Source organism: Episyrphus balteatus, chromosome 2 (genome assembly GCF_945859705.1).
Source record: "Episyrphus balteatus chromosome 2, idEpiBalt1.1, whole genome shotgun sequence".
NCBI classification, from domain to species: domain Eukaryota; kingdom Metazoa; phylum Arthropoda; class Insecta; order Diptera; family Syrphidae; genus Episyrphus; species Episyrphus balteatus.
In genome coordinates, this window is record NC_079135.1 from 103,238,273 (window position 1) to 103,252,828 (window position 14,556).

Consider the following 14,556-nt stretch of genomic DNA (forward strand, 5'->3'; position numbering starts at 1 on the left):
CTTTTGATATTATTTTGAAACGACACATACAAAAGTGGGTAAAGGTAATATAAATTAATAAATCAGAGTACAAATGGCTTATTTTTTTAAGTTCATTTTCTATGTATTTATAGATTAAAAAAAATTAATTTTGAAAACAAAAACAAATTATTTTAAGTTCTTAGAAAAACATAAGAAGATTAAAAAAATAAAAGTTTAAATTTATATTTTTAAAGGACTTCTGGATTACCTTTATAGTTCTTATTTGTTTAATAATAGAAGAATATTATAAGCTTTTTTTCAAGTTTATGAAAATGCCTAAATATTTTTTTAAAAACATTTTGTGTTTTAAATTCAATTACAAACCATTTTCAATTAAATTACAAATAGATGGATCATTATACACTTGAAAGAAAGTTATTTTTGAACTTTTCAACGAAATGCCATCTACATTTCTAAACGCTCAGGTGGGTACCTCCTTTAAGAACTGAAATTCAATTTATTTCAAAATAAATGATTGAATGTTGGAATTGATTCAAGTTAGTTATGTGACTTTGCAAGAAACATGTTTTTTTAGTTAGGAACTTGAATGCTTTTTTTCATTTTAAAAATGTTTTAATCTTCATCAAAGGATTTCAATAAATTAATTGAAATCCTTAAATGCATGTATATTCACATGTGCAAAAGTAATAAGAAGAAACAACCTTTTATAAAATTTATCAAACAGGAATCAAAGAAAATTTAATTTTCGAACTTTGAGTTTCAGATGATGACAAAAATAAAGAAAGCATTTGTAAATGTCATGTCAATCCAAAGAAAAACAAATTATATTTTGTCAGTAATTTAATATCCAAATGGAATTGAAGAAAATGGGTAAAATCTAGTTAGTACTTCGTAAGGTTTATTTTATATAGAGTCGAATCGATGCATATGTATACTTAGAACTTTCAATTTAATTTATAACATAAGAGTAGAGTTTGAATTGTTAAAACTGAAGATATAAAAAATTTGAAATAAAACAAAAAATAAAGTACATGACCCTCTTGTAGTTCTAAGTACTATAAAATGATAAATTTTAACCATTTAATAATTAAGTACAGTTGTTTTTTGAATGGAAACCCCATACTTCCATTATTTAAAATTTGAGCTTTTATCTAATTTATTAGAAGAAAAGAAACCGAAAAGCGAGAATAATGATTTGAAGGCTCAATTTATTAAAGGATGATAAGAAATATCTGTTTTCAAATTTTGAATAAAATCGGTCAAGCCATTTACGAGATATGCAGGAATAAACAAATAATATGTCCTTTTTCGGAAAAACGACAAAGCCTTTATTTTCTTTATTTGTTTTTTTTTTTTTTTTTTTTAAATATACAACAATGATGTAATTTTATTAAAATTACTTTAAAAATTAGGTACATCATAAAATTTGATACAAATTTTTTGAAGATATTTGCGAGAAAATAGAAGTGCCAGAGAATAACTAGAAGTAATAAATAATAGAAACAAGCTTTTAGAGTTTGAGTTGCCTACGTTTTTATAACTTTAAATACAAAAATTAGTTTGCTAAATGTAAATAAAAAAATTTTGAAACCCAAATTTCAAAAAAATTTCATATACCGTTCTTTGGAAAATTTATTTTTCAAAAACAAAAAATTTAGTTTTGCAAATTTTGGCTTTCATTTATATATAAACGACTTTACACAAGAAAATTCGTTTAAGTTGCACTATGGGCCATACCTTTAATAAAATGATTAAAAAAAATGTTCATCAATTTTTTATTAAAACTAAAAAATATATTTTGAAAATGACGGTAATATAAAAAAGAGAATTTTTATACTGAAATAAGGTAAAAAACGAATGGTTTTATGAGAGTAAAGATAATTAAAATGCACGAACTTTCTTTAAGAGTGTAATTCGCTTAGATTTTTGAAATTCTTATCACCAGCCACTGACTATATCTACTAAATCTGCTAGGTCCTTTCAAATTTTAAATCACTGTAGAATAATGCTATTTTTCCCTGAAGCCTGAATCCTTTACATTCGACTCCAATCAATTTCACGAATGTAAACAGTTGTCCATCATCAAAAATATTTAGTTATTTATCACGTGCTACAGCCAATAGCAAGAATTAATAAATAAATTAAATCCAACATTTTATCATTTATCAAAAATCAACACTTCCATCAATTGAAAATATTTTTTTTTTAAGTTTCCCAAAAAATGTTTAACCATGTATAGGTAATAAATATATCCTCTAAAAATGTCAATTATGCTTAATTTATATCTATTTTTGACCTTTCCTACTAACTTAAAACACCCTGGGTTATGTTATTTTTTTACCCATTTAATCTGACTCAGAGGTGAAAATGAATTTCATTGATTTAATCCTGTAAGCGAATTTTAAATTTTTTTTTAACACTATACACGCTTGTCCTATTGGGGGTTATAAATTGTTGGTAACTTTGCTGGCAATTGTCCAGAGTTATACAACCAAACGATGAAAGTGTCCTTGGGGCCAGCAGCAAATGGACTATACCTATACATGGAGTTGATCATATCACTATAACATACGACGAGCATGTTCTGAAAAAGCCATTTTAATTTCGTTTTTATATCGCACTATGGGTAATTCATTTATTTTCAATGTTGCCAATTTATTCAAATAAGTTCAAATTTTTATTAAAAAAAAGTGGTCGTCTGTAAAGCCGGTTTACGGAAGGTGATTTTCCGTTTTAACGTCGTAAGAAAACAGGCTGTGTGCTTTTGTTTAAAATGAGTCAAAAAAAATTAATTTTACCTTCTTTTCTCTTCTCATTATATTAATTTTTTTTATTTGAAAAGCTTACAAAAAAAAATTATACAATTAAAAAGCCAAATATTTCTTCTAAATAATAAAATCATTTTTCAATTTTTACAAAACGCAAAAATTATTAAAATAATTTATTAAAAACAATCATTTCCTATGGAAAAAGTGAAAAAATCACTTCCATCACCCAAAAATCCATTTTTTTTATACAACAACCTATAATAAATTGTATACCATCTGAAAGCCTATTATTTTAGCTCAAAATATTTATATAAACCATGTGTATGCGACATCTACAAAAAGAGCTAGAATTTTTTGAACCCAATCAGTTTTCATCAAAAATATCAATCTTTTTTCTTCTTCTCACGCCATTAAATCACATTTATTTATTTTTTATATTTAATTTAATATTATAAGATAGAGTTTATTATTTCACCTTTCGTATGAGGCTTCAATCATATTTCTACGATGCCTACAAAAAGAGTTAGAATTTTTTAAAGCCAACCATGTCGAAATTCCAAACTGAGAATATGGTACTTCCCACACTGGTGGCTGGTCATGGGCAACAGATCTCCACAGGAGTTTTGAGGTAATTCTGAAGTTTTTTAATTTAACATTGTGTACCTTGTAGTAAATGTAGCGTTATGTGTGATATATCAAATGAAAGGTAATATTATCAGCATGCTCAACAAAGTTAAATAAAATTTTTATCTGCTCTAGATCAAAAGATATAACGTGTTGAAAAATAGAACTTTATTTTACAGTTATCTCAAAATTGTGACTACAAAATTGATTAAAATTTTGCACAAATATAATCCTGTATATAATCAATCCACAGTTAATTTATTTGTTGAAGAAAAAAAGATAAAAATAAAAAACCATCAAAAACGGTCAAAAAACTTGGGACAAAAAAAATTGTTTTTCCCGTCATTCGGTCAAAAATCATTTTAAAATGCATGCGCATGGTCATCGACTAAATGTTCTATAAGCTTGAGATTTTTTGAACGCTACAAAAATTTAAAAAAATAAAAACTCACCGAAAAATACCCCAAAATAAGTAGGTGTTTTTCAAAAATTCATATTTCGAAACGCAGAGATTTTAGAATTTTTTTCAATACCAATGTTAGTCGTGCAATAAATTTATCTATCGATTAAAAAAAAATTCAACTTTTTACATTGTCGCGTTTAGAAAATAGCCAATTTTTTGCAATTTTGTTTTACCCCTATTTACCCTATTAATTGACTTAATTTTCAAAAATCCTTCATGTGTATTAAATTTTTGATTATTATCTTTCAAACGAGTTATAAAAAATATTTGTATCTTTAATTTGAGTTAATTTTTTTTAAAAGAAGAAAAAAAAAAACAAAGTGGCATCACTAATATTATTGTCCATCCATTTGTGTCCTCGGGCTCATAGTTTTAAAATGATTTGCTTAGTGAATTTAATTCCAAAACGATGTCAAAGTGTGTTCCACTGAATTCGTTGTGTCACAAAAATGGACACACAGCACAGTGCATTTTGCAACTCAGGGCAAAAAAAGGAATTTGCAAGCAAAATATATAAAAAACTCAAATGTCTGCTACTTTCTCTTTGTTTGGTTTAACTTCACTTGACAGAAAAGCCTGCAAATGTTACATGATGTCAGATCTATGATACACGTACTACGAAAATAAGGATAAAAAAGAGGATACGATATAAATCAAAAAGAAAAATAATAAAAAGCCAGACATGTTTGTTTGGCCTTTTTTTTGTTTGTACTTGATGGTTCGTTTTGATTGTTTAGTGCGATAGTTTGAGTTTCGATTTAAGTTGGATATAAAATTTGTGACATGATAAATTGTATTCGTGTGAAATAAAAGTTGTGTCAGGATTATAAATACATGAAAGTTTAAATCTTTTTAAAAGATAAGAGGTTAAAAAAGTTGATGAACTTTATGAAAAAAAAAAAATGCTATTTTGATGGAGATAATGATCACAAAAGTTCAAAAGGTAACATTAACATACAGAATTGTACTAAATTCTCGAAAATTTAATCTTATTTTAAAGTGGTAATGTGCCCAATTGGAGTAGAGAGGATCTACTCTTATTAAGGTACTATCATCGCATGTATAAAATGTTTAAAAATTTTACTATAATTGGCAAGTTGAACCTTAATAGCAAAATACGTTTTGGAACAAGCCAAACATTTTATTTTATTTCCTTTAATTTCAAAAGCACTAACTTTCATACACAAAATTAAGACCTTTTGAAATTTTTGGTAAAATGAGTTTCTCAAAATGCATCACTTTGCATTTAAAATAGCTTTTATCCTTTGATATTGAAACTGTCCAAAACCAATATCATTTTAAAAATCTGCCAATCACATGTTAAATCAAATACTTTGCAAATTTCCACAAGACTGCATCATTCAGTATGTGTCCTTGGATAAACATTGCATTTGTATATGTACCTACCTCAAATAATATATAATAAACAAATATTAAATCCAATTCAATGAATCAATGCTGACGTTTGCATTTGAAATTCCAGAAATTTACCTTCACCTTACAAATGAAATTGACACCATGCGACGGGAGTCTTGAATTTTCGATAACCGAATTTCTGAAACGCCTCTCAAATAATAGTAGACCCAATATTTTCCTATCAACTTCAATATCAATAAACAACACTGAGCAACTTCTCATTCATATTCAATTTTTGGGATTAAAAGGGAAATTGGAAATGTCAACATGGATAAGATACTGCTGCTATCATTTTGATTGGAATTCGAAGAATTTTTCATAATATTTTTTTTTTGCCAATATGGCAAAAAAAATATTTTTTGAGGTGCTTAGCAGTCAGAATATATAAATAAACGCAAAGTTGTTAACTAAAAATAACTTTTTCTGATTTATCAAACTTCAGACAAGGTTCTTTTTTAACTTGCGATATAGGTACCATATATCAAGTTGTGCATTCGTACAAAAAAAAAGTTGAGATAACATTTTTCCATGACATTACGATGGTAGACAATGCCAAAAAAGTGGGTCCCGGAAGTAATTCAGTCTGTCTGTCTGTCTGTATAAGGAGCTACAGCCTAAACGGATGGACCGATTAATGTCAAACTTGGTATGTAGCGTTATTTGGCGACTCTCCAGAGGGATTTTTGGAATTAGTTTTTTTGGACCAAAAATAACGGTACTTGTCATATACCGATTTTAGTAAAATTGAAATATCTCGAAAACGGCTCCAACGATTTTGTTTAAAAAATTCAAATGTTAGTTTTAAGCTAAGGTCTATCTTTCAATGAAAAAATTTTTTTTTGAAAATCATTATTAACGGTACCTGCCATAGAACCGTTTTTTTCAAATCCGATTATCTCCGAAACTGCTTATTCGATTTCAACTAAAGTTTTTGTGAAGAAGCATTTATATAATTTAAATATAAGCAAAAATAAAATTTTGAAAAAAATAATTTTTGGATTTAAAAAAAAATTTTAAAATTTTTTTTTGAAAAATTAAATTTTCGAAAACGGAACATTGAATTTTTTTGAAATTTTGTTTTTAGATTTTGATTAGTGATTTCTACAGAATGGCATACCAATTTTATTTAAAAACTTTTTTTCCAAAAAATTATTTATAAAAAATTTGTTTTTTAAAAAACGGCTCTAATGATTTTGAAAATTTTTTTGTAAAAATGCATCTTAATGTATCAATCAAAACTGCATACTTGTTTTGGAGGGCAATTTAATTTCAGATTTTATTTTATTTTTTTTTTTAAACTAATATAATTTTTTTTTCCAAATTTCTATATAAAAAGTCTTAAAAATGTAAGCAACTTTAACTCTAAGAGCAAGTTCGTGCGACCCAGTCGTGCATTTTACTTTGGTATTTTATCAAAAACTTTACAATTCTTTATTTTAGAGGCTTTCCAACTTGAACACTATAGATAACGATAAATTGAAGTGGATTTCTTGATATCAAGTCTAGAATTCTTCAACAAAAATCGAACTTGAGGTATCGATCAGATATGGCAAAAGGTTTTTACAATGAAAGATGCGTTCCCGCAATTCTTTATGAAATATATTTAAATAAAGAGGTATTATACACAATAAATAGAAGAGTTTTTTTGGTTGTTGTCTGATTTCTGAATTTATCGTAAGCGATGAATTTTAAATAAATTCTTTTAAGGAAGCGTAATTTATGTTTTCAAAAAATGAATTTCTCTGTAAAAAAATGTCTTCGAAACAAAAAAAAAAAATCATGTGTGCAATTCACACGTGGTAGAAGTGAAACCTTAAAAAATCATTTTTCTTGCAAAAAAAAAATAGAAAAAATCTACCTATTTTTATTATTATTTTTATTCTTTTATTCACCTTCAAATCCATGTTTTTTATATGACAACCTATATAAATTTTATATCATCTGAAAGCTTATTGTCTAAGCTCAAAATATATATATCGATCAGGTCTATGAGACATCTACAAAAAGAGCTAGAATTTTTTGAACTCTATGAATTTCCATCAAAGAAAAGCGAAAAAAACACGTATTTTTGTCTTCTCACGCTATTAAATGCATTTTTTCCCTCACAACCTATAAAAAATTTTATACCATCTGAAAGCTTATTGTCCAAGCTCAAAATATATATATCGATCAGGTCTATGAGACATCTAAAAAAGAGCTAGAATTTTTTAAACTCGATGAAATTTCATCAAAAAAAGAAAAAAAAAAAACATTTATTTTTATGTTCTCATGCTATTAATTCAATTTTTTTGTTTGACAACCTATAAAAAAATGTATACCATGTGAAAGCTTATTGTTTCACCTGTATAATGATGTATAAATCTTATTTCAAAGATATCTACAAGAGAAGTTAGAAATTTTTAAAGTCAACCATGTCGAATTTCCATACTGAGATTACGGTACTTCCTACACTGTTAGCTGGTCATCGCCAACAGATCTCCACAGGTGTTTGAGGTATTTTTAAATTTTTTTCAATTTAAGATTGTGTAACTTGTAGAGCACGTACCGTTATGTGTGATATATCAAATAAAAGGTTATGTTATCAGCATGCGTATAAAGTTCAATCAAATTTGTATGTGCACTAGATCAAAAGATATAACGTATGTTGGAAAAGAACATCTTTTTACCGTTATCTCCGAGTTTTGAATATGAAATTAATTGAAATTTTGCTCGATTATAATTTATTTAATTACCTATCTACAGTATAAATTTCATTCATCTATCTATTAAAACAAAAAAGTTATAAGAAGTTGAAGTCGTGTCGCGTTTTCGTTTCATCTTGTTTCAAATCACTACGATACTAAAGAAGTTTTCACTTCAAAAAATTGTTTCTAATGTTGACTAAAAGCTCGAAAAGTACTCAATTTAATTTTTTATAAAGATGGATTAGAAAAAAGCTGTTTGTAAAAAAAAAAATTAGCAAATTAAGTTGGTATGCCATTAGTCAAAAACTGTTATACAGGGCGTCCCAAAAGTTAACGTCGAAACGAAAACGGTAGATAGGGTAGGTGGTGACAGTTATCAGAAAAATAATAAAAAAAATCGCAGCCATATATTTTGTGAGGTATGGGCATTTGAAAAAAAGTCGAAAAAATGTTCTGCCTGTGACGGTTTTTCATGTGCCGTGACTACAAATCTTAATTTTTCTCATTTTTTTTCTTTTGTTACGGAACCTTGAATAACCCTTCTACCAAATGCATTCAAAAATTTTAACTCAGCTGCATCAGTTTTAAAGCAAATATTACTTTTTTGCCCAACTAAGTACTAAAATTTTTTACATGACTCTAATTCAATGAACCGTAGTGTGAAAAAAATGCACTACGATGTTTCGACAAGTTACCTTAAAAGTTGGTGTGTTTTATTATCTTTTTAAAATGGTATAACATTGTTGAGAATATTAAGAATATTAGATAAATAACAGAGATAAAATTTATTTTCTTAAGAAATCCGACAATGACAATGACCAATGAGTCATTTTGTTTCGCTTCCAGTTTTCTTTGTTTTTTTTTTTTATTTTTTTGTTTGTTTTTATTTTTGAATGACAGCTTAAGAGATACATTGAATAGGTCAGAAGATGAAGATAAAAAAGGTCTTCTATTTAATAATTAAAAAAAAAAACAATTATAATGAACTTGTCTACTCAGGAAGTGAACTATTTTTATAATGAAGTTTTTTTTTTTTTTTCTTAATAAATTTATTTGTAGAAAAAGGTGTTGTTGGAAGTTAATTAATGTTTAAGAATTTTTCAATCATAATTCTGTTTTTATTGATATCTATTTATACCTACTGCTCGTTCGAATCAATCCCACATTCTGTTAAAATTTATAAGAATATTCGTATTTCTGTAAATAGATTTTCTGGAACAAGTAGAACAATAAATATAATAGATATGAGAAAATATTTTTATTTTTCTGGTAATTTACAATTATTTGGATCAGCTTTATATTAGTGGGTAATACAATTTTTTTTTATTTTTTTGACTTTCAAGAGCAAATATCTGCATAATTTGCTTATGAGTTTATCTACTTTAGATAGAGTAGAAAATGGTCTTTTCGGCCACTTATCTATTATAAATTATCCGTAATTAGATCAATTAAATTTGATATTTTATAATTAAACTGTTCCGAAGAAATATTTTCAAATAAATCAAATATAAAAAAATCATTTGAATAAATAAAACTGACATTATTTGAGTTCACTATACCAGCTTTATTTGACAATGGAATTTGTTTTTAATTGCCTGTTGAAATATATTTTGCATTTTTTGTTAATAAAAAAAAAATACTCCAAAATGACTAATGCAAATGTTTTGGGTTTTTATTTGCCCTTGTTTGTTTTGTCGTCGATTGGGTAAATAAAAAAAATGTATCAATATATTCTGAATTAAAATTTTTACTACAGTAAATTTATTAACGCATTATCTAGTGCATTAAAGAGTTTTCTTTGATCAATATGATTTTTTAACAATGGCTCAAACATTAGGAATGGTTTGGCAAAAAAATTTAATTTTATATCAAAGGCTTTGTGATATTGTTTCCTAAAATTATAAAAAAAAGCCAAAATACAAGTTATTTATTATTTTAATCGATTTTTTTCCACATAAAAACAGAAAAAAAAGTCCAAGATCTAATATTTCAGACTTCCACTCTCGGTAATTTTCAGTTGATTTTTCTCCTATTACGATATCAAAAACAATAATTTGCCCATAATTGGGGTGATCTATTTTTAAATTGGCAGGCTTGAAACAAAAAAAAAAACACAATATCTCATCCTCCTTTGTTTAGCAAATTAATTTATTTATACAATTATGTTATTTACACAGAATATAACAACATTAAATTATATTTATATCAGTATGATTAAAAATTGATTAATTTATTATTCAATGCATTTATATGAATTCCTTATAAAAAAAAAAAAAAAAAAAAAAAAAAAAAAAAATAGAATTGTGGGCGCATGTTAAAAATTAGTCTCGAATTTATTCCATTAATAAATGAATTTATTCATTCAATCCAATGAATTTTTCGATCCATAAAAAAATATATAATATGGAAAATGTTTGCACATGAAGTTAAAAACAAATATCATTTTTTTTTCCACAGAAAAGTTATAACAAAAAAATATATATTCCCTTAATCAAATCGATTTTTTTTTATTTTTGTTTTCATCGAAATTGCAAATGAATATGATTGATATGCATGGATATGAATTATTTTATCGAATGTGGGATGTGTAAAATTTAAATTGGTCTTTCTATTGAACCTCAATTTTTATGAAGGGATGGATTATTATTTTAGCGAAGGACATAATATAATTATTGTTTTGTGACAAACAAAGTATTTACAAAGGAGCAGATATAATTGTATTTGGAGGAATAAAAGACTTGTTGTCAATTAGGGTGGTTCTTAAACTCAAATATACAAGCACAAACATACAAACATACAAACATATAAACATACAAACATAGAAAACATACACTCAGAGAAAAAAATCCCATAAGTCGGTAATGGGACTACCATTAATGAAAAAAAGACTCTTTTTAATAGTATTTCAATAATTTTGTACCATTGCATTAATAGTTTTGAAACTATTATTATTTATAGGACAGAAACTATTGATTTAATAGTAAATACTATTTAAACTTATGGTATTTACTATTGTATTAATAGTATCGTACTATTAACTGTCTCGGAATTCGAAAAATAATTTGTAATGGTGTATCCCATTAGATAATTTTCGTTTTAATAAGACAAATACCATTGGTTTTAATCGTATATACTATAGTTTTAATAGTACTGTACTTTTAACTCTGTCGAACTTCGAAAAGTAATTTTTAATGGTGGATCCTGTTAGGTTTTTTATGATTTAATAAGACAAGTACCATTCGTTTTAATCGTATATACTACAGTTTTAATAGTACAGTACTTTTAACTCTTTCGAACTTCGAAAAGTATTTTTTGATGGTGGACCCTATTAGATGTTTCATGATTTAATAAGATAAGTATTATTGGTTTTAATCGTATATACTAATAGTACAGTACCATTGGCTTCGATCGTAAACATACATTCTTATTTTAGTATTGTCATATTGAGTGTTTCATAAATATTTTAGACTAAAATTGCCAGGAATGTAATGTAACACGACAAAGTTTATACATTAATAAAAATCATGTATAGAAGTAAAATTATACTTATATGAAGTTTTTTTTTAAGAAAAAGAGATATTAAGGCGACAAACTACTGTAACTAACAGTAGATTACTTTATATGTATGTATATTTCAATCATTAACAAAGTTATAAGCGAGTTAGGAATAGCATTTGATTTAATTATAAGTAAATAAGGAAATGCACGACTCTGTAACCCGTACTTGCTTTCATTATCCAAAATTCCTTCGAGTGAAAGAATTTTCATTTTCTAATAATTTTCCTTTATTAATATTTATTATTCCAAAAAAGAAATTCCCGTCATCGCGCCCACTAAAATTTTGAATGAGGAATAAAAGATAAAGTTAAGATGAATAAGATTCGCTTGGTCGGCATAATTTAAGTACCTAAGCCGGAAAGGTCGCGCATACCTGTTGCAATTTGGTGAATGACTGTGAAATGTCTCCATCATGACGGATTCAAGCTTCTAAGCTTGTGGGTGAATTACGTTCACATGAAGTTTAACAGATCATTTTCTTCTCAAAAACGACCTGACGGATTCTGATCAAATTTTTTTTAACAAGGTGTATTTGAAAGAGTTAAGAACACCGACAGGATTTCATCCAAATCGTTTAGCCGTTTTTGAGAAAACATTTTTGATGTATGGTGACCCTTAAATTCGAGAACATTTAAGAAAGAAATCCTAGACCTTATCAAAAATTTCACCTGTACTAAATCTCAACTAAATCCTCCAAGCCGTTTCATTTGCCTTTGAAAAGAAAAAGACATATGTAGGTCAACGAAGGGCCTATATATTTCATCGCAGAGTTCCGGAAAATAAAATCTCAAAAACTGCAGTTGCAATACTTGCTCTATGACTATAACTTCTATAGGTAGAGCAAGTAAAAGTAATACATATACATACAATCAATATGAAATATAAAATTAATAAAAAAATAGTATATTTTCGAAAATTAATCGCAATTTATCTTTGCTGACGGGCTTAAGCATTGAGTTTTTAATTGTCGGAGTTTATGTTAATGAAATTACAATTTTTCTCAAATTGCGTAGGTAAGTAATGGAAGGTAAGTAAAATATTAGTGAGCTAAATACAAAAAAAGGGATACAAATTTTAACTACGTAATACATACTTCAATCGAAAATATTTCAAATTTTCTTAAAATAAAAGATTTTGCAATGTTTTTTGCTAATAATTTTTCAATAATCTAAAATGCTATAATATCAGACGCCGCCAGAGTCCCGTTATATTTTCATGGTATGAATACCATTAGTGAACAATTTTTATAGTATATACCATTAACCTTAAAGTTAAACCATTAAAACTTCAGACTTATAATAGTATATATCATTAACTTCAATGGTATCCGATTAAAATGTGTAATATTTTTTTTTTTTACTGTTGGAATTCTCCACATTCGTTTCATTATTGTCCGTGCGTGCAGACATTTTTAATTTTATAGATTGATCAGAGCATAGTAGTGAGCTAAATAAAAAAATCATTGAAATTGGGGGTTCACAAGTTGTCTCAATTTTTTTTTTTCCATCTTAAGATCTCAAATTTTAAGGATTTTTTATAAAAATTTGTTAAGGACCATTATTGACAGATAAAAAGCCACATGAAAAACATGAAAAAATTCTTCATTTTTCCGCTAGTATAAAAGAAAGTGTTCGATTGAAAACCCTTTTCTATTATTATTTATAAAAGGCTATGGATCCCTGTGCACTTGGCAATTTATTGCTTATGGAAAATGAATGCGAATTAGAAAATGAACAAACCATACAATGGGAGGGCAGCATTATTCTCGATGCATCATCTCTTGGAATTACATTACATTACATATTAAACTAATCTGAAGATAAATCTCCGGACTAGAAACACTGCAGCTTCGGAATCTAGGTCCATTTTGCTGATACAACACAAGACATTAATACAACACAGAAAGACAAAGAGAGAAAGAACGATAGAAGAACATACAACACTGAACTACGTGGCACAGAGGAGGAGACATAGTTGAAAATTGTCTCATGTTATCGCACAGGTGGCTTCAGTTAAGCTGGCGATTTAGAAAAAACTTCTGAGCCGACCGTTGCTCTTGGAATGCAAAACAACGCAAGCGAGCAAAATGAACTTAAGGAATTAATTTGTGAAAAATTTGGATTCGACGAAATTGTGTTTAAGCGTGTGGCAGGTACCTTCAAAACTATTCCCAAATTTTTAAAAATAAACTCATTTCACATGCATTGAAGACAATGGTTTTGACTTGGAGAGCCTTTTGGTTGCAACTGAATCGGAAATAAACGAGTTATTTCCAGCTCCTCTCTTAGGCACAAGGGCAAAATTTAAGTTTCATTTGAATTTCTGGAGAAAGAATGTATGCACAATATATTTGAATGATAACTTGATTTGAAGCTTAATTTTTTTTTTTTTTTTAATTAGCCACCGAAAAATATTTCTGATGCATGCAAGAACTGGATTGAGTCAAATTACTTAGAACCGAATTCCAGTTCAGTACAAAGTAATATAAGTTCACCCTCATCTTCACATCGATCCTTTGAAAATGATTCGATCTTTTTCGACAACAACACATTGAAAGAATTGTTAAGCCAGACAGAGAGGGGTCAAAGCATACTTAACTTTTATGATGAAGAAAAGCATCACTCGGGCATACACTTGTAAGTTATCATTCATATAATTTCACTTGGAAATCTGAATAATTAGTAACATTAAATTTTTATTTCCAAAATACATACTTCCAGGTTGAAATCGACTATAATATCCTGAAACCAAACAATCAATCACAACTTTTCAAACTCTGGCCTTCATTCATAAAACAAATCGTTCCCGTTATAAAAAAAACAAGTGAAGGAGAAAGGTTCATGGGCTCTATTAAACGATCTCGAGAGTATTAGCGCAAGTAAGTGTATCCTTCTTTTTAAATACATAACAATTATTTTTAATTTTCAATATTTTATATAATATATAATGTCCACTATATATTTCGTAGTAACGATGAAAACAAAATAAGGATACAAAAATTACGTATACGCCAGAGTGGACGCCAATGTTTAAATTTTTATTCAAATTGCTCGTATTATAA

At 27.2% G+C, this 14,556-nt stretch overlaps 1 protein-coding gene across 6 annotated transcripts in view; it reads right to left on the minus strand.

Annotated features, from left to right (window-relative positions):
• The window catches only part of LOC129912507 (cytosolic purine 5'-nucleotidase), a 120,312-nt gene that overhangs the window by 15,802 nt on the left and 89,954 nt on the right, over nt 1-14,556 (minus strand). The gene's annotated exons all lie outside the window — the stretch shown is intronic.